The 19892-nt window shown below is 33.6% G+C and overlaps 1 long non-coding RNA gene across 4 annotated transcripts in view; it reads right to left on the bottom strand.

Moving 5' to 3' along the window:
• Nucleotides 1–1399: 1399 nt before the first annotated feature.
• The window catches only part of LOC114074351, a 33096-nt gene continuing 14603 nt past the window's right edge, over nucleotides 1400–19892 (bottom strand). For 2 of the 4 annotated variants that reach the window (XR_003574718.1, XR_003574722.1), the window contains exon 4: nucleotides 18917–19055. This is a non-coding gene — a long non-coding RNA (uncharacterized LOC114074351). Of the gene's footprint in view, nucleotides 1592–18916; nucleotides 19056–19892 lie in introns of those variants that run through there. The other 2 variants (XR_003574719.1, XR_003574721.1) reach the window with 2 other exon arrangements.

Raw genomic sequence — 19892 nt, 5'->3', positions numbered from 1 at the left:
AGTTACCATCAAGAATAAATATCCTCCTGCAAGGATAAATGATATATTTGATCAACTTCAGGGTGCCACCTCTTTTTCTAAGATAGACCCGTCTGTCAAGAGTAAGAGAATGTGATATTCCAAATACCACTTTCAGAACTAGATATGGACATTATGAGTTTTTTTGTCATTTCTTTTGGTTTGACCAATGCACCAGCAAATTTCATGGACCTTATGGACATAAAGTATTCAAACCTTATTCAGATATGTTTGTTATCGTCTTCATTGATGACATACTAATCTATTCAAGGAATGAATAAGATCATGCTAGTCACCTCAGGAAAGTCTATTAGACTTTGAAAGGGGGATATGGTGTATTGAGATATCAAGGTTGATTGTGTGTACCTATGGTGATGGACTCTAAGAGAGGGTCATGGAAGAAGCTCATAACTCAAGATATTCCATTCATACAGGTTCCACTACGTTTTATCGGTATTTGAGAGAAGTGTGTTGGTAGAATGACATGGAGAAGGGCATTACAGAGTCTGTTGTTAAGTGTACAAATTTCCAACAAGTGGAAGTAGAGCACCAAAGGCCCGAGGTTTGGATCCTAACATAGAACTTCCATAGTGGAAGTAGGAATGATTAATATGGACTTCATCACACGTCTACCAAGGTCTCGCAGGCAGCATGATTCTATTTGAGTTATTGTCGACAGAATGACAAAATTAGCCCATTTTGTGCCTGTTAAGACTACTAATTCAACAGAAGATTATGCTAGTTTGTATATCCAAGAGATGTTAAGACTTCATGGAGTTTCAGTCTCTATTATTTCATATAGAATAGCACAATTTACTGCACATTCTAGAAATTCCAGAAAACCTTCGATTCAAAGTTTGAACTTCAGTAAATCCTTTAATCCTCAGAAAAATGGAAAAGCTGAGCGTACCATTAAAAAATAATAAGCTATGTTGAGGGCATGAGTGATCGATTTCAAACATAATCGGGACGATCACCTACCTTTAATTGAGTTTGCTTGCACTAATAGTTATCACTCAGCATCTAAGTGGCTCCATATGAATCTCTTTATGGGAAAATATGCAGATCTCCTATTAAAAGGTTTGAAATTGGTGAAGCAGGATTGATAGGACAATATTTACTTCAACAAGCTATGGAGAAGGTGAAGGTTATTCAAGAGAGGTTGAATGTCACATCCCGAGACCACACCCTAGAAGTTAGGGCACAACCTTGGATTGCAACCGGCGTACTCAACCTCTCGAAGGTCTCATACAAGCTTTTCATATCATTCATCACATATACATAATTAAAAGTAGTGCGAAATTAAAACTTTTCACAAAATAATATCATAGTCTTTAAAAACTCTTTTATATAAAAGTAATAGGAAATACTAAGTCTCAATCTCATCATCTTAAGACACAAGAGTACTTGGGACCCGTCCCATAGAAATAGAAAACATAGTACTATTAAGTCTATTACAATACTTCATAAATGAAACATAAAAGACATATATGCCCTCGAGTCAAATGAGGACATACTTCAACTTCACTTGAATGATCTTCTAATCCAAGTCTTATTCCCAAATGATCCTCACCTACCAAGAATTATATAGATAGATAAAATCATGGAATTAGTACAACCACATGTACTAAGTATGGTTTAATGCATAAAAATCATGAAAACGGTAATTTATTGGAAATATGCATCATTTCATTTGAATACCGTAATATCATCATAAGAACAACATTTATAAATTTAGAATCACATAATGAAACATTTAAAACCAATTATCATATTTTGGAACTCACTTTCCAGTAAGCTATATTCATTGTAACAGTGAAGTACTTTGCCTTCCCTTTGTAACACTTCCTAGCATGTAGTCTTCTCACTAAAGCTATCCAAAGGCTTACTTAAGTCACACAAGAGATACCTCCCATACACCCTCTCTAAATATGCCTAAACGATCCTCAAGATTACTCATAATGAGACACATACACACTTACAATACACTAACATATAAAACATACATAATATGACCATCTCCCCTACCAAGGCTATCAAAAGACTTACTTAAGTACTCCTATAAGAGAACGCCCATACACCCTCTTCAAGGTTACCTATATAATCCTTAAGATTTCCTAAGTCTAGATTATGTCAAACATAACAACCAACTTCCCTAACTAGAGTCATTCTCAAGACTTCCATAGATAAGACATGGAAAGATCACCCTTTATGCCCTCTTCACACTGAATCCATTAGTCACTTTAGATTAGGTACTCATTCATTTACATACTTTATATCATTAAGTCATTAGTTCATTAATTCATTACGACACATTCTTCACATAAAGGACATTCAAGTAATGGTCTTGGACAAGACCTAGGGACTCTTACTAACACCTTCAAAGTCTGTTGTGCAATGTCTATACGGCGTACCATACCACGACCTAAACCTCATAGAACTTCTCTAATGCTAATAGGTTCCCTACATGATGAGAATAGAAAATAACTGTCAAAGACCATGGTAGCGAAACATAGAATTCAGAGTGCTATCCTACTCCAATGAGGTTGTTCTACATGCCAATGGTAGAACTTAGACACATCCCATGTAGGCACATGATTAAGGAATATGCAGGGATTCTTTGTATTCTAGCCTCATTCTTTAACTAGAACTACTTTCCTTACCATACTCACTCGGTGCTAGCATTTGTTCTCATAGAGTAATTTACATTAAGTTTCATACAAAAGGGTTTCATATCAAGTTCATAGCCCAATTACATTACCCTACCAAAATGGTCCCCTAGGGCTGCCTTACAATGGCGAAAAGAAGTTCATAATGACTTTCCTAAGGATTTATATGATGCCCTTCCAGCCAACCAACCTTAAGTCCATCATTCATTACAAGAAGGATACCATTACGACTTTCTACTTCAAGATTCATAACCTTACCTCTAAGTTTAAGGTTTCACATAAAGGACACTCTTAACATAATTCTTGGTGTGTATTGGTTGCATTCATGCTATGCTTCGATTTATTGTAGCACCCGTCTAGTCAAATTTCAATTTCCAAATGACCCTATCCTAGTGTGGAAGGGGTGAAATTCTATGCATAGAGGTCAATTTTTTTCTTACATTAAATTGGAAAATTATTTCCAAGGGTGTATTTACCATAAAATTAGGCCGAAGGATGTAGATTGTGAAACTCCTTCTCTTGAGTCGTTCCTGGATTTACCCGGTATTCCTCCCGAAAGAGAAATAGACTTCGGAATTGACCTTCTTACAGTAATACAATATATCTCTATTCTTCCTTATAAAATGGCTCCGACAGAACTGAAGGATTTGAAAGAGAAATTAAAAGATTTGTTAGAAAAGATCTTATTTGACCGAGTATCTCTCCATGGGGTGCTCTAGATTTTTGTTAGAAAGAAAGTTGGATCCCTTCGTATGTGAATTCATTATGGAAATTGAAAAATATGTCAATTTAGAATAAGTATACCTTTCTGATAATAGATAGGTGATGGTTGGTCTTTGTATTTTTGTAATGTACGTTATTATTTGCTTTATTATGTTGCATATATGTATGCGAGTGTCGCACTATTGGTTATCAAATGCGAATGATGTATGAAAAAAATATTGTACGACATGAATCAACACATGATTGTATGATTATGTGTAAGACCCCCAAAATGAGTTAGGGTGTCTAGAGATTAACATGTTATTCATAAGGGTCTAAGATCCTATAACGGATTATAATATGGTATTGAGGCAGTGTGTAAAGTTTGAGGTGATTTAGAAGTCAAACATCAAGGGACGACCAAAATGTTCGAGGACTAGTCACCTATGTGCCTCATGTATCTATACGTGTTTATAATTGTATGAAATTTCTTTTAGTCTTAAAATTAGTTATATTGATGTTTATAGACATCATATGGAGTTTCGTGAAGTTTGTAGGTCAAACGTCAAAGAACGTCCAAGACATTCGAAAGTTAGCCCTTGAGTCGTTGAAGTGTGTCTTGATGGGGCCTAGCATGTTTGGACGTGTTACGTGTATTTGTTTTGGGTGAAACTGATGTGGTATGCATACAACTTTTTAAGGTTTTTAATTAAGTTGGAACTTGCGGGTACAACTTCTAAAGGGCCCCGCAAAAGGGCCCACAAGAACGACCCAAGGCTGTTCAGACACTGCCTTGGCAGTGTCAATCGACGAGCTCAATGAACGTCCCACTGGTTGAGTGACGCCCCGTCAATTGGGAGGCTTTGATTTTCAATTATACTGGGAAAGGCTTGATCACATGATATCCTCTGGCCTAATCGACGGAGGGAACAGATGGCCCGTCGATGGACAACATCCAGTCGATTGGGTCCGTCGATGAAGGCTGGTGCAACTGCTGTCTGCGCACTGCCCACTTAAGGGTGAATGAGAAATTCAGCCCACATTTTAACCTGACCCCAATTGATTTATTTACCTATTTTTGGGTTTATATAAGTAATCTAAAACGTGACCAACCCATTCACAATCCCATGCTCCGAAATTAACCTTCCCTCCAAAATCAATTCTCCCTAGAAACATCCATTGTTGTTGAAGATCAAGAACAGTTTGTAGATTGGATTCTAATGGGTTATTCACCAATTTTTAGAGGTTTTCAACTATACAAAGGTATGTTAATCCTTCATCTCCAAGTAACCTTTCACTTGGAGAGTTAATCTCAAGTTTTCAAAGAAGGTTTCGTGATCAAACTTCCTCTTCTTCAATCTAGCCATGAGTTCTTTCTAAAAATATTTTAAATGGTTAAATCGTGATGATTTAATGTTAATGTATTGGTTTTAATGCGAGTTAAATCCAATTGCATGATGAACCCATGTCCCTTCCCAAAATCGATTTAGCCCTTGCATGGGCATTGTGATCATGGCTTGTTAATCGTTAAATTGTGATTCTCTTACATTGAATTGCTTATACCTACTACTTTTACGTGTATTGGTGATGAAGGATCCATGTGGATCAATGTATAAAAATTTGAACATGCTTAGTCTATAACTCGATATGTTCAATGTAACATGGGCATTTTTAATAAATAAAAGAGGAATTTGATTATGTTGTGGTTCTTGTAGATACTTCCTAAGGTTAATATTATGATTGAATTGTAATTATAAATAATGTATGATCAAGGTGAAGAAGGATTAATATGAGTTAATCTAAGTTCTTCTAGTCTATCGATTAATAATACCAGGTATGTGATGTGATCTCGAATTGTGGTTAAATGAAGCATGATTCCTTTTTAGTAAAGATCTATTTACCTACTGCCCTAGATTTATACTATTAATTAATTATGATTTATGATCCACGCAAGTGAAATTGATTAATGGTCTATGTTTTTCTATCTTCTAGTATGTTAATGTGTTGTACTAGTTGTAGCATGACTTTGTAGTAGCTTATACTTGACTTCATGTATGATTATGGTACTTTAACTACTGTCCTATACTTGAAGTATTTATGAAAGATTAGTAATGGTCAATGATGACCAAAGGTTAAAGGATTGCAGTTGATGAAGCCTTGTATGACATTGTGTGGTATGGTCCACTTATGGTGGTGGCGTTTACTTTATTTTCATTATATATGTGTTGACCATGGTCTTAAAGGCAAATGAGTGTGTGGTTATGATGATCATACTATGTGAAGCTTATGCCTACTTTCCTATTCTAGTTGTAATTTAGGTTGTATGACTATTGTATAAGCATGTGTATATCCATGTTAGGGTAAAGTGTAGGTGATGCCATTGATGAGTTAAAATTTTTAAAGGATCCCATACCTATGTACCCCTAAGTGAATGCATGAATAGCCAAAGCTAGGCATCTTAAGTGTAATATGAAGTTGACTTGTCTCCTATGCTAAATGTGTTGTGTCTTCTATACTTGAAAGTGTAATATGGTCTTAAGGAGGTGGATTCGTCAATGTATTGTTGATATCCATCATATGATCATGTTTACCAATGTACACACACCCTGACTTTACAGGCATGCTTACAAGTAGTATAAGTCATGGGGTCTACCTATGAAAGGTAGTTCTCATATTCACTAGTATCTACTACTATTCATGTTAAGCTTATGTCTATGAAAGTATGATATGTGTTTCCTTATCTAGGATGACTTGATAGGAGTACTTGTATGGGCAAGGGTATGAGACCCCTTGTCTATGCATTGCACATGTGTACCTTGAAAGGATAGTGCCTAGATTTGATTTCCATGTACATGAAAAATGAATGCATGGAAATGTTATGAATATGATTCATATGATATGATGATGTATAATGTGCATAGAGTCTTAGTAGGTTTATACGAAAGTATTGCTCATGTAGTTATACTTATAGACTCATGCATTGATATATGAACATGTGTGGTCTAAATGTGTCATGTGAAAGGGTTGCTCACATATATGTATGCACTCACACACATGAATGATGATCTACTCAATAGAGAAGTCTTGAAACGTGTGCTCAAGTGTATTCTTAACTAGATAGGTGCTTGAATATGCTATAAGCATATGAAGAACAAATATCCTAAGCCTATGTTTTATAAATTAATGTAATAAAGTATTTTCAATAAAGGGAACTTATCATAGTACTGAGTGAACTTGACAATGAGAGGTGCTGACTTCCCTTGGAGGAAGATTCATCAATTGTTCCTTATAGAGTGTTGACTTCCCTTAGAGGAATACTCAACTATGGATCCACATGAGGTGGTTACTTCCTTTGAGGAAGGTTCACCCATGTTTTCTCATCAGAGGAGGCCCCAATTTCCCAATGGCATGTAGAGGGATTATACCTATCTCTTAGTTCCATAAACTATGCTTGCCACATAAGATCTAGCAAAGTGAATTCACTTAGGATTCTAGGATGTATGCTAATGTTCTACTTTGGCTAGTAAGACACCCTCCATTGGTGTAAGGCTCTACAACACCAAATTCCATGTTTAGAACCCATGGTCTTAGTGTCGGTTAAGGATATAGTTTCCCTAAAGTAACATCGACAATGAAAGTAAATGACTAGGATCCTAACTAGAATGATTTACGGGAGGTTACTTAGGATAGGTGGAAGTAATGAACCCATCTAGACAATTCACAAGTGGCTCCTCAAGAAGTCCTAGGGAGGTAACCTAATATGTATGATTATGTTTATGTCCCTTATGCATGACACTGTAATAATTTTCTACTTGTTATGAAGATGTGCATGGAATAAGTCTACATGATGTGATCCTATCCTTATATGCACTATGTTGGTCTAAATAACTATATGATGAATGTCTTGTATTGACATAAATGAGGTTATCTTCACTTAATATGTTGATGTATGAATTGAATGTTAAGGTTTCTGGTCTCATGAAGGGTTGGCTAAGTATGTGTGGGGTTATGTGGCTTCACATGTGCACTGCACTAGTAGACTAAGATAGGGGTCATGAACAAGGTCTTATAATGATGTATATGAAAAGAAGTAAATATATGTGTAAATTGATGTAGCTCACTGTAAAGCCAAATGAGCCTTGACTTAACTGTGTCTTTGATGGTTATACTTGTATGATGGTATGTTTTGGCTTGGGTGGGTTGTATGTATGGTTTTTCTTGTGGCCTTAAGGTGATGCATTTCACCAAGTATCACTAGAGGGTTACTTGGTAGGTTAATGAATAAAAGAGAAGACAGTTCGGGAAATTAGCTCACTGTAAAGTGACCTCAATTATGGCTTATCTATATATGATCTTGTGTAATGTTTGGACTTTGAATATGTTTATATGAATGTGAATGATATTAGTGCTATTGGATAAAGGTTTATGAAGATTTACTCAAAAAGGCATGAAGTATGATTTCAAGAAAATGTCCCTTTTAAATGCATGTTTTTTCATGGTTGCCATACTTAGTGCATTCTTGTACTAATCCCATTCTTCTCTACTTTTTATAAAAAGTGTAGGTTATGGATTCTTAAAGGATGTCTATATGGTTGAGGAGCCTGATATGTGATTCCCAAGCTCAAGTAAAGGAATCTTTAAGTCCAAGGATGTCCTAATGTTTAGTTACTATGAAGTTTCTTAAATATTGTATAGTTATGTATTACGTCTTAAGGGTCGTATCCCTAACGTACTCTAATGTTGATTGAGTCTAAGATGACAAAGAGACTTAAGGTATAAATATGTATTATGACTTATGTTTTATCTATATATGAGATGAAGTTTCTCGTATATGATGTGCTATGAAATTTTTTAAATTTTTCACTAAATTTACTATGTCAATGCGATGAATGATAACTATGGGCTTGTATAAGACATCCGAGAGGTCAAGTACGCCATGTTACTTCTAGGGGTGCAACCTAGATGTTACATTATGAGAATGTCCGTTGTGGTTGTGATTGTGGATTGTCAAATGGATCAAGTGTTACGTGCCAACACACTAACTTAGATCGGGTGCCACATTTCGACGCATATATGGGATCGGGTGTCGCATTTGGCACACTAATTTGGATCGGGTACCACGTCTGGTACAGTGACACTTTGGGTGTGGGTTCCATGAAAGGGACATTGACTTGTCATATATGTGTATTTACTTTATATTAGCAATGTTAAATGGTATATTACTCCTGAAATAACAATTGATATTGTATATGTTCGGTATATGCATGTTGCCTGGTTGTGACTACTCATATATGCTGTGCTTACTAAATAGTTGTGTGATCTTACCAATACACTGTGGTTGTGTAAAGATACTACACTCTCTCTTTCTTTTTTGAGTATAGGGCATCTTCAGGAGGCTACTCACATATCACATCTGGGAGAGAGTGATCAATCAAGAGTGATCAATCAAATTCAAGGGTTAGCCAATTCTTGAAGGATGCCATGAGTTAGGCCCACAACTCCTTTCAACGAGCAAGCTGAGGAATTTGCAGTGAGAGGTCTTTATTGAGGAACAGGTAGAGAGAAATGGGAAGGGGTTGAGGAAGGCCATGTATCACCCACTAAGGGAGGAGATCCGGTTGAGAATGCTTTTAGAAATGAGAATCCTCCTACTCATCATGAACAGATAAAAGAAAATGTTGAGCTTAAGAGTGATAAGGATATTTGAAGCAAGAAAGAGGTGCAAACTGAGACTAAATATATTCATAGACCGAGTGTTTTCTTAACAGATTATGTTATTACCGACAGGATTGGTAGTTATTAGAGTTCTTCCAAGAGTTCAAGAAACTAAAACTCCCGCCAACCCCTTTATTACTATTAGTGTCGCCAAGATGGGTGGAACTGTAGGTTATGATGCTTTTTTTTTTACCATACTTTGTTAATTCCTATGATGACTGGTAACAAGTATAAAATGTTGATTAATTTTTTCAACTTAAAGTCATCGATCTTCCATGGTTCCGAGAGTAAGGATACCTATGAGTTCAAACATTGATTATTATGAGAGGCTGCATAAGTTAGGTATTGTACACCAACATGGAGCTGAGTTTTTGACTTTCCAACTTCAAGGCGAGGCTAAATAGTGGTGGAGAGCATATATGGAATGTAGATTGTGAGTTATACCTTTACTCACTAAGATCTAGTTTCATGCTCTATTCTTTGAGAAGTATGCACCCCGGACCCTAAGAGATTGCAAGAAGGATGAATTCATGGCTTTAGAGCAGGGTGGTATGTGTGTAGCTGCTTTTGAGTCTAAGTTCCATGTTTTGTCTAGATATGTTGCGCATTTGGTGATACTGAGGAAGATAGGATATGTCTATTCGTCAAACGACTAAACTCTCAGTTAAGATATTTTCTGTACACATGACTTATGCAGGGAAAAGATTTATTGAGGTAACAAATTTTGTGAAGAAAGTAGAAGGAGTGAGGTGCGATGGGAAGGTTAAGGCATTGTCTAAGAAATCTAAGATCACAAGTAAGTTTCAGGGTTCCTACCCAAGAGGTTCAGGGAGGCAAACACTATCAGCCTGAACATTTCACTCCGCAGTGCCCATTTTTATAGGTAATTACTCGGGAACTCCGCCTAAGAGTTTAATTCAGGATACCCAAGGAGCTGCCCTTTTGGCGGGAAACAGACCATATTTTTATCAAATTTTTTTACAATTTTGGAGAAACTCTGCATAAGGGGAAAAGTTGGCTCATCCACACATGTTGGACACTGTGCAACAATAGACTAGAGTAGTGGTACCAACGGTAAATGGTATGGTCAAAGACTTCCACAAGGTGGGCGAGAAGAAATTAGAAAGGTCGTGGAGGTCGGGGAAATGGTAATGCAGGAAAAGGTAATACACAGCCAGGAAGGAAAGTCGCCCGTCAAAATGACAAGGCTCTATGTTACATATTTCCAGGCAAGAGCGAGGCAGAATCTTTTGACGCAGTGATCACAAGTACCATTCTTATCTCCTATCAAAAGGCTAATGTGTTATTTATCTAGTTTCTACTTATTCTTATGTGTCCGTTCAGTTTGATTATGGATTTTATATGATCTATGATATACTTGATTCCCCAGCCATGTTTCTAACCTAATTGGAGAGAGTCATAGTCACCCATGTTTATTGTTCTTCTTTTGTTATGTTTATGGGTTTCCAAACTTGGCTGATTTAGTGATATTGAATATGACAAACTTTGATATAGTCATCGGCCTAACTTGGTTGTCCTCGTATTATATTGTGCATAATAATAATACCAAGTCAGTGACTCTAAAAATTTTGATTAAGGAAAAATTTGAGTGGGAAGGGGTTTACAAGACTTAGCCAGCTAAGTCATATCCTCTATTCGGGCTAAAAAGTTAGTGAGGAAGTGTTGTTTGGCATATTTAGCTCATATTTGGTATTTTGAGGTTGAGTCACCCTCAACTAAGTCTATTTATTGAGTGACAGAATTTAGAGAAGTGCTTCCTATTAATTTTCCTTGTATGCTGCTAGATAGAGACATTGATTTCTGCATTGATTTGGAACCTGGTACCCAACCCATTTAAATGACTATGTATCTAATGGCCCTGGTAGAATTGAGAGATCTTAAGGCTCAAATAAAAGAACGCCATGATAATGTTTTTATCCATTCTAGGGCTTCCCCGTTAGGTGCAACTTTCTTGCTTGTAAAGAAAAAGGATGGTAGTATGAGGATGTGCATAGATCACTAGCAATTTAATAGGATCACCATTCAAAACAAGTACCCATTGCCTCTAATACATGATCTTTTTACTAGGGGAAAGGCGCGTGAGTTTTCTATAAGACGTCTAAGGTCTTGTTACCATCAGTCAAAAATTAGGCCTCTGTATGTGCCTAAGATGTCATTTGGGACCCGTTATTGACCCGATGAGTTTATAGTTATGTCATTTGGGTTGACAAATGGGCCTGCAGCATTCATGAGTTTCATGAATGGTGTGTTCAAACCAATTCTTGATTCATTCGTGATAGCATTTATAGATGAATTTTTTGTTTATTCAAAAAGTGAGAGGAGCATTCCTACCATCTTCGTATTGTCCTGGGTGTTCTTAGGAAACAAAAGTTATATGCGAAATTTTTGAAGTGCGAGTTTTTGTTGATTTTAGTTGGCTATTAGGCCATGTAATTTCGAGGGAAGGGGTAATAGTAGATACCCAAAATATTGAAGCGGTTATGAGTTGGTTCTGGCTAGATTTGTGACTGAAATTAGGAGTTTTGTTGTCTACTATCATCGATTTACGAAAAACTTTGATTCTATTGCCATGCATATGAAAATGTTAACCAAAAAGGAGGTGCCTTTGGAATGGCCAAAAAAATTTGATAAGAGATTTTAAAGGCTCAAGACTCTTCTGACCATATCACCTATTCTAGCACTACCGATAGAAGGTAAAGATTTTCTTATTTATTGTGATGCTTCACATTTGAGTTTCAGTGCTGTGTTAATGTGAGATAAGAAAACTACAACTTATGCCTCAGGACAGGTAAATGTGCATGAAAGGAATCACCCAACACTTGATTTAAACTTGACAGTGGTAGTGTTTGCTCTTAAGAGCTTATGACATTACCTCTATGAATTCACGTGTGGGGTATTTTATTGAACGTCGTAGTCTGTAGAATGTGTTCACTCAAAAGGATCTGAATTGGAGACAATGAAGGTGGATGGAGTTGCTCAAGTATTATGACCTATCCATCCAATATCATCCGGGTAAGGATAATGAAGTGCAGAAGCACTAAGTCAAAAAGCAGTGTGTATAAGTATTCTTGCTTGCTTGAGTGTATCCAAACGACCTTTGACTAACCAAATTAAAACCTTGGAATGTAGGTTCATGCAAATGGGCATCTCAGAGAAAAGTAAGGATGTTGGTTAGCATTGAGGTTAGGGCCAGATTCATTGAAAAGATTAAGGTAGAATAGTTTGAGGATGAAAATTTTATGAACTTAAGAAGACATTGTCTAACAAGGCAAAATATTTGATTTTAGATTCAACGGTTGTTCTTAGCTTTAAATGAAGGTTTTGTATTCCTAGAATAGATGACTTGATTCAGAAATTGTTGATGGGCTACAACGATTCATGGTATTCCATGCATATGGGTGTGATAAAGATGTACCGACATTTGAAGTGAATTTATTTGTTTCCTGGCATGATACACGATATATCAGAGTTTCTGGCTAAGTTTCAAAATAGACAATAAGTAAAGTATGAACATCAAAGGCTGAAATGTTTTCTTCAAAGAATTCCAATTTTGGGATGGAAGTGGGAAATAATATTTATGGATTTTGTGGTTGGACTCCCCAAGACTTAAGGGAAGTTTAATTCCATTTAGGTGAGAAATTGACTAAGTCAACACATTTTATTACAATAAGAATAGATTATAATGCCCAACCATTTGCTAACGTCTATTTGAAAGAGATAATGAGGCTACACGGGATGCCCCTTTCTATCATTTCAAACATGGTACTCACTTCAACAAAGTTTTGAGGAAATTACATGTTGAATTGGACATAAAACTTAATTTTAGTACAACCTTCCATCCTGAGACGGACGGGTAGTCAGGAATAACTATTCAAGTGTTAGAGGACATGTTGAGTGAATATGCGATTTACTTTGGAGAACATTAGGAGAAGTTTCTACCTTTGTGTGAGTTCTACTATAACAAAAGTTACCACTCCAGCATTGATCACTTGAAGCAGTATATGGGAGGGAGTGTTGATCCCCCATAGGATGTTCTAAGGATTGAGATGTGAAACCTTTGGGGGTTGATTTAGTGATGGAAGCTCAAGATAAAGTGAGGAGGATTCAAGCTAAGCTGTTATCAGCCCAAAGGATAAAAAAACTATGAAGACTATAAGGTATAAGACATGGGATTTAGAATGGTGAGAAAGTTTTTCTGAAAGTATCGCCCACGAAAAAGGTTATGAGATTTTCCAAAAAGGGAAAGTTGAATCATCAATACATTAGTCCATTTGAAATTCTTTAATGTGTAGGGACACTAGCATATAGATTGTCTTCACCACCTAGCCCGTCGGGAGTTCATCCGATATTTCATGTGTCCATGTTGAAGAGATATCATGATGAAGGGGATTGTATCGTTAAATGGGACTCAGCTTTGTTAGAGAAAGACCTCCAGTATGAAGAGTAATCAGTTACGAATCTTGATCTGATGTGCGGAAGTTGATGGGCAAAGAGATTAAGTCTGTGAAAGTTCAATGGAAGCATTACGCAGTTAAAAAAGCTACTCAAGAAACCTAAAAGGACATGTGAGACAAGTATCCCCACTTATTCTTCGATTCATGTACTACTCCACTCTTACTTTTGCCTTATATTTCTATTTTATAACTCGGGGATGAGTGATGGGTAAATAGATATCTATTGTAACAACCTGATCTCGTCGTTATTGAAAAACCAACGAAGATAAATTTTTGGCCGGAAAACTTTTTGGTAGTAATTTGGGAAATCCTAGACTAATCAAGATTTAGATGAAATTGGAGTCATTGAGGTCTAAGGAAATCTGGTAACAAATGAGAAATCCAATAATGAATTTTTGACTCTCTGTTCTATACCATTAAGTCGAATATAAATCCCAAAAATGACATTATTCTGCAATTTTCATTTTTGAGAGATAAAGACGACCCCAAGCAATTTCTTGGTAGTTTTCAGTACTTAGGTGCAAACTGTACGGATTCTACTCCCGTATTACTTCTTTTCAATCCGTAGAACTTAGAATTTTGATCATATATTGTTGGGGGAGGGTTTTGAATTGATTTGGAAGGTGGATAAAAAAGGCCTAATTGCACATTAGGATCATGAGTTGGGTCTTAGGTTATTGGTTTTTTTATAATCTGGGTAAACTTAATTATTGATCCTTGCATTGTATTAATTGTTTGTATACTTCGAACAATTGAAATAATCCAAAAAGGGAAGACTGAAGTGTCTTAGGAGGATTCAATCTTGGTTTCGAGGTAGGTGATAATTTGATTTCATGTTTGGTTAATATATCTGATTAATTACTTAATAGTAATGCATGTATGTACGCGAATGTTGCACTAATGATCATCATATGCAAATAATGTATGAACAAATCATTGTACGCCATGCATCAACATTTGATTGTATGATTATAAGAATGCACATTGTGATTGTGATTATGACTTGTTGAATGGATTGGGCATTACATTTCAACACAGTAACTTGGATTGGGTGCCACATTGTGGCGCATATACGAGATTGGGTGTCACGTATGGCACACTAACAGGGATCGGGTACCATTTTCTGGTACTCTAACTGTTTGGATGTGGGTTCCATGAGAGGATCATTGACTTTTCATATATGCATATTTACTTGATATTAGAAACGTGAAATGGTATGTTGCTACTTAAATGATAATTGATATTGTATATGTTTGGTATATGCGTGTTTACTTGTTGTGACTACTCATATATGTTGTGCTTACTAGAATAGCAACTTGATTCTACCAGTATATTGTGGTTGTTTACTGAGAGTGCACTTGCTTTTTCTTTGTTGAGTATAGGGCATCTTCAGGCGTCTAGTGAGAGACCTCATCTAGGAGAAGAGTGATCAATTTAATTCAAGGGTGAACCAGTTCTTCCAGAATGCCATGATTTATTTATGTTTTCGTTCACTCTTTCAGACTCAGAACTTCTGGTTAGATATTCATATGTTTAATTGGGATATACCCATTTTATTAAGACTTGTAAACTTTAGATGTTTTGGTACATTGAATTTAGGTTCTAGGGGTTGTTCTTTTGCATTGGTTGGTTAATTTTATTTTAACCTTTGGAGTTTATGAAAATTCTATTTGATTATTATATTTAAACCTTCTTCCGTACCTTTAAAAGTTTAGTTCTTTGGTTGGATGATTAGTATTAATTATTCTCCCACCAAGGATTAACGTGTGTGTCAATCATGATGATCTGGGTCGTGGCAATAAAGAAGTAATCAAATGGACCGAACTACTTGTCATATGACCAACCCTGGATATGTTATAAATAAAGGTGAAGATACATGATTTTTCACATAAATATTAACATCACAATATTATATTCATAAAAAAAGAGGATACCTTATTTGTCAAAGATGTGCCAAGAATATTTGGTTTGTTTTCTCAATAAATTTTGTTGTTATTATTAGGTAGAATTGAAGGTCATGTTACTGTTTGATTTTTTCGTTCATATCAAAGCCCCGATTTTTGTATTTAATATTCTATTTATCATTATAATTTTTTTTATATTTTTGACTTTTTTATATATAAAAGTTTTTCATTTTTAAACATATATATCAGGATAATTTTATTTTCTTTTATTTAAAATGTAAAATGAAAAAAATATCATTTTTATTAAATAAGGAGTGAATGAAAGGGTAGAAAACACCCTGTGTTCACTTCAGGTAAAAAGAAGTTACCCGATTTGACGAATTTTGTAGGTTGAATAGTGGGAGTAGATAAAATATTGAATGCTTTTTGACTTTAATGAAAATTCGATACCGTTTGATATATGTAATCATGTTATCAATTTGGCTACTAAAGAAGATTACATAGAAATAACTATGTTTTTAACACCTATTGTGTCCTGGTTGTTTATTCTTTCTCATTTTTTAAATGGTTGAACAAGGATGGATTCAAAGTACTCCAAGTCTTTGAGTCCTTCTATCTTCGTTTTTATGACTTCAATCAAGGTATGCACGGATTCTATCAAGGGGATCCAATCACCCAATGAGTACCCACAATTTCTTCAACAATTCAATCCAAATTCTCAAAATTTGATTAGGTTTTCATTCCATTTCTCATGGATTCTACTTTTCTTGATTTTATTGCTTGATTATGATATGATGATTTGGACTTAATTACATACTTTTTTTATAAAAAAAATCATGCAAACTCTTGCATTGATCTATGAATTTTTAAAATGAACCTAACCTATATGAATTTATGAAGAAACTTGAATCTATAAATATAATTTTATGAAATCGTGCACGTGTTCATGAAATCAATGTGTACGACTTCAGTAAGCTTATCTATATCTATCTAACTATACAACCTTTAAAACATGAATTCCTAAACTGAATGTTGAATTATTATAATACCCCTAATTAAAAATACTTAATTTATTTTATTTTTTAGTTAAATTATTTATATTATATTAAAGTAGATACCTTTTCATATTAAAGGGTTATGATTTTCTCAAAGAGATGTAACTTTTCAAAGGGTTGTAACTTTTTTGACGGGTTTTGACATTTTCGATGAGTTGTGTCTTTTTCGAAAAGGTTGTAATTTTTTCAAATTGTTGTGACTTTTTCGAAAGGTCGTTCCTTTTTTGATGAGTTATGAATTTCCCGATGTGTTGTGTCTTTCCCGATGAGTTCTGACTTTAGCAAAGATTGTGATTTTTCTGATTAGCAGTGACTTTTTCAGAAGGTTTTAATTTTCTGATAAGGAATAATTAGCACCTATTAATACTACTATTTGTTATCTATAAATAGATAATTTCCTCTTTTAATTAACAATTTTTAAAAGTTGTCTACTCTTCTTCTTTTCTTAAAATCTCAAGGTTATTGCAACAATTGATTAAGTTTAGTATTCAGCGAAATTGGAGGTACCACATAAGAAAGAGTTGGTGAGAGAATTGTAGCAAATCATTCATAAATTAGCACTCATATATTTTAATACAATTTTCATGAGGTAACATATATATATATATATATATATATATATATATATATATATATATATATCACCCTCAAATGAACCAATTTCTTTCTGAAATTTCTAATTCAACGGGCATCAACATAATCCATTGAATAGTTAGTTTTGATGTAAATTCACTATTTCAAAAATAAATTTAATTTTACTTATAATATGATAATATAGACATGATGATAATTATTTTTAATAGATATGTAATTAAAAATGAATGAAGAAAGTTAAGTGTAACATACTAGTAGAAAGTTGAGAAAATAAGAAGAAAATTAAATAAACTATATCGAAATATAAACAACTCAATATCACAAAAACTGATAACATAAAATTAGATCAATTAATAGATAATATATCTAAAATAGAATATAAATATATTCAATATTTGAAGATACAATAAATAACGAGAATAACAAATACAAAGAAAACTTACTAAAATAATTATAGCGAAAATACAAGAATTAGGACATAGGCAAAATAGACTTAATAATAATATATTTGCAAGAATTTATAAAAAATCTATAACAGCACAGAGAAAAAACTATTTTTTTATCTAGAAATACAAATAGAAAGTTTAGAATATAAACTTCAATACAATCTATAAATGAATAAGGAAGAATACGCGATAGATGATAAAACATATGAAAACTATGATGGATTAAAAATAAAAATAATATTTTCTAATCTAGGAAGAAGATATAAGAAAATAGGTGACAATCTAAATTTAATGTTAGAAAAAGAAACGATAAAATTAGAAGATAGTTTAATTGCTATGATAAGAATAACAAAGAAAATGAAGAAATAGATAGAAAAACAAAACTCGAAAAAATAAAACAACAAGCAAAAAGGAAAGTACAACAATTAGAAGAAGTAAAAAAATACTAAAATAATAGAGCTAGAAAAAGAGCTAGCAATATTAAAAGAAATGTATGAAATTAAACAAACAAAAAAAGAACAAAAAATAAAAATAGCAATTGAGATAATTAAATTCAAAGAAAAATTGCAATTAGAAGACGAATTAGAAGAAAAAGAAGAAAATAGCAAAGATAATCTACCCGAAATAAGAATTGATGAAATAAACAACGATGATCTAGAATAATATTCTGAAACAAGCGAAACATATACGAAAATTTTAGCAAATATAGATAATGCAAGGAATTTAGAAATAAATACAGGAAGCGTAGACATGGATGAAAAACCTAGCACATCAGGAGTAAAAAATCCAAAAAATTCAAATCCAAAATATTATAATGAAAACTATGGACACTATGATATAGAAAAAACTATATGGGATAAAAGATTGAATAAAAAATGGACACCTAAACCAATAACTAAACAACATAATTTTCTAGATTTAGACTGTGTGGAAGATATAAATAGAACAATTCAATTATGGATATGATATATATCAAAACAATTAATAGATAACAAAATAGTAATAACAAAGACGCCAGGATATATAAAAAGGACACATATAGGAACTGTAAAATTATGGTTACAAAATTTATCAGATGAAAGTTTAACAACTATTGAGAAGTAATAAAAAATCTAGCGGCGAATTAGCTGCTATAACTATGAAAATATTATATAAAGATGAAGTAACTATAAGAAATAAATTTAGCAGTATGACAACAGAGGTAGAAGAACAAAATAAAGAAAATATCATAAATCGAAATCTAATGATATTAGCAATATGTAATATGTGCTACATAGATGAATATACATGTGCATTTAGCGAATACTTTTATAAAGGAACATATAGCATAGAAGAAAGTAAGAAATAAGAAAATTATATTTTACAAAATTACCAGAACCTTTTAATTCAAAAGTCATAAAGAGTTGGAACGAAGAAGAATTAACAGATACCTTAGGAGCTAGAATAAAATCGTTGCAACGATGGTTTATGGAACTATCTGAAAAACATAAAGACAAAATTAAAAAAAATATTAGTAAAAAATTTGGCATGTTGCCAAAATAAAACAGCACCTCAATTTGGTTGTACAGATAGGTATTACAAAAATAGAAATAATAAAAATACAAATCAAAATACAAATATAAAAGACCGAGAAAAAGATACTATGTAAAAAACTACAAAACAAAAAGACCAAAAAGAAAACTAGCAGAATGTACTTATTACAATTGTGGAAAATTAGGACATATAGCCAGAGATTGTAAATTACCTAAAAGTTCAAAAAAAAAATATGAGAAATAATAATAAAGGATGAAAAATATACGTAGATAGAGTACATAAATTATGAATTAGAAAGTGAAGATAGCATACATGAACTATTAAATAATGAAATGGATAACGATATCGAGATGGAATCAGATAATGAATTCTATAATACAACAAATGACTAAAACATATATACAAATAATAAATAAAGAAGAACATCAAGATGAAGAATTCTTAGAACAAAAAATAATATATTTGAACAAATAAAAGGAAAAGAATTAGATCTAAACATTGCAAAAATATTTGAAATACCAACAATAAGAAACTGGTTTAAACAACAAAAAAAAAATATTATGTAGTAAGTCAAAGAGAACATATCATAGATTGCAAATACACTAAAAGAAAGGCTAAAATACCAATAATAAACAAACGATTAATAAATAAAGAAATACAAGACATTAAGGCTAAAAATCCAATTAAATATGTACTTTTAGGAGGAACAAAAATACTAATAAAAGCATCTTTTAAAGAAGGAATAGATACACCCATAGAAATATACTTAGCGGATGATAGA

Source organism: Solanum pennellii, chromosome 10, assembly GCF_001406875.1.
Source record: "Solanum pennellii chromosome 10, SPENNV200".
Classification (NCBI taxonomy): domain Eukaryota; kingdom Viridiplantae; phylum Streptophyta; class Magnoliopsida; order Solanales; family Solanaceae; genus Solanum; species Solanum pennellii.
This window is presented reverse-complemented; position numbering and strand designations above follow the sequence as displayed.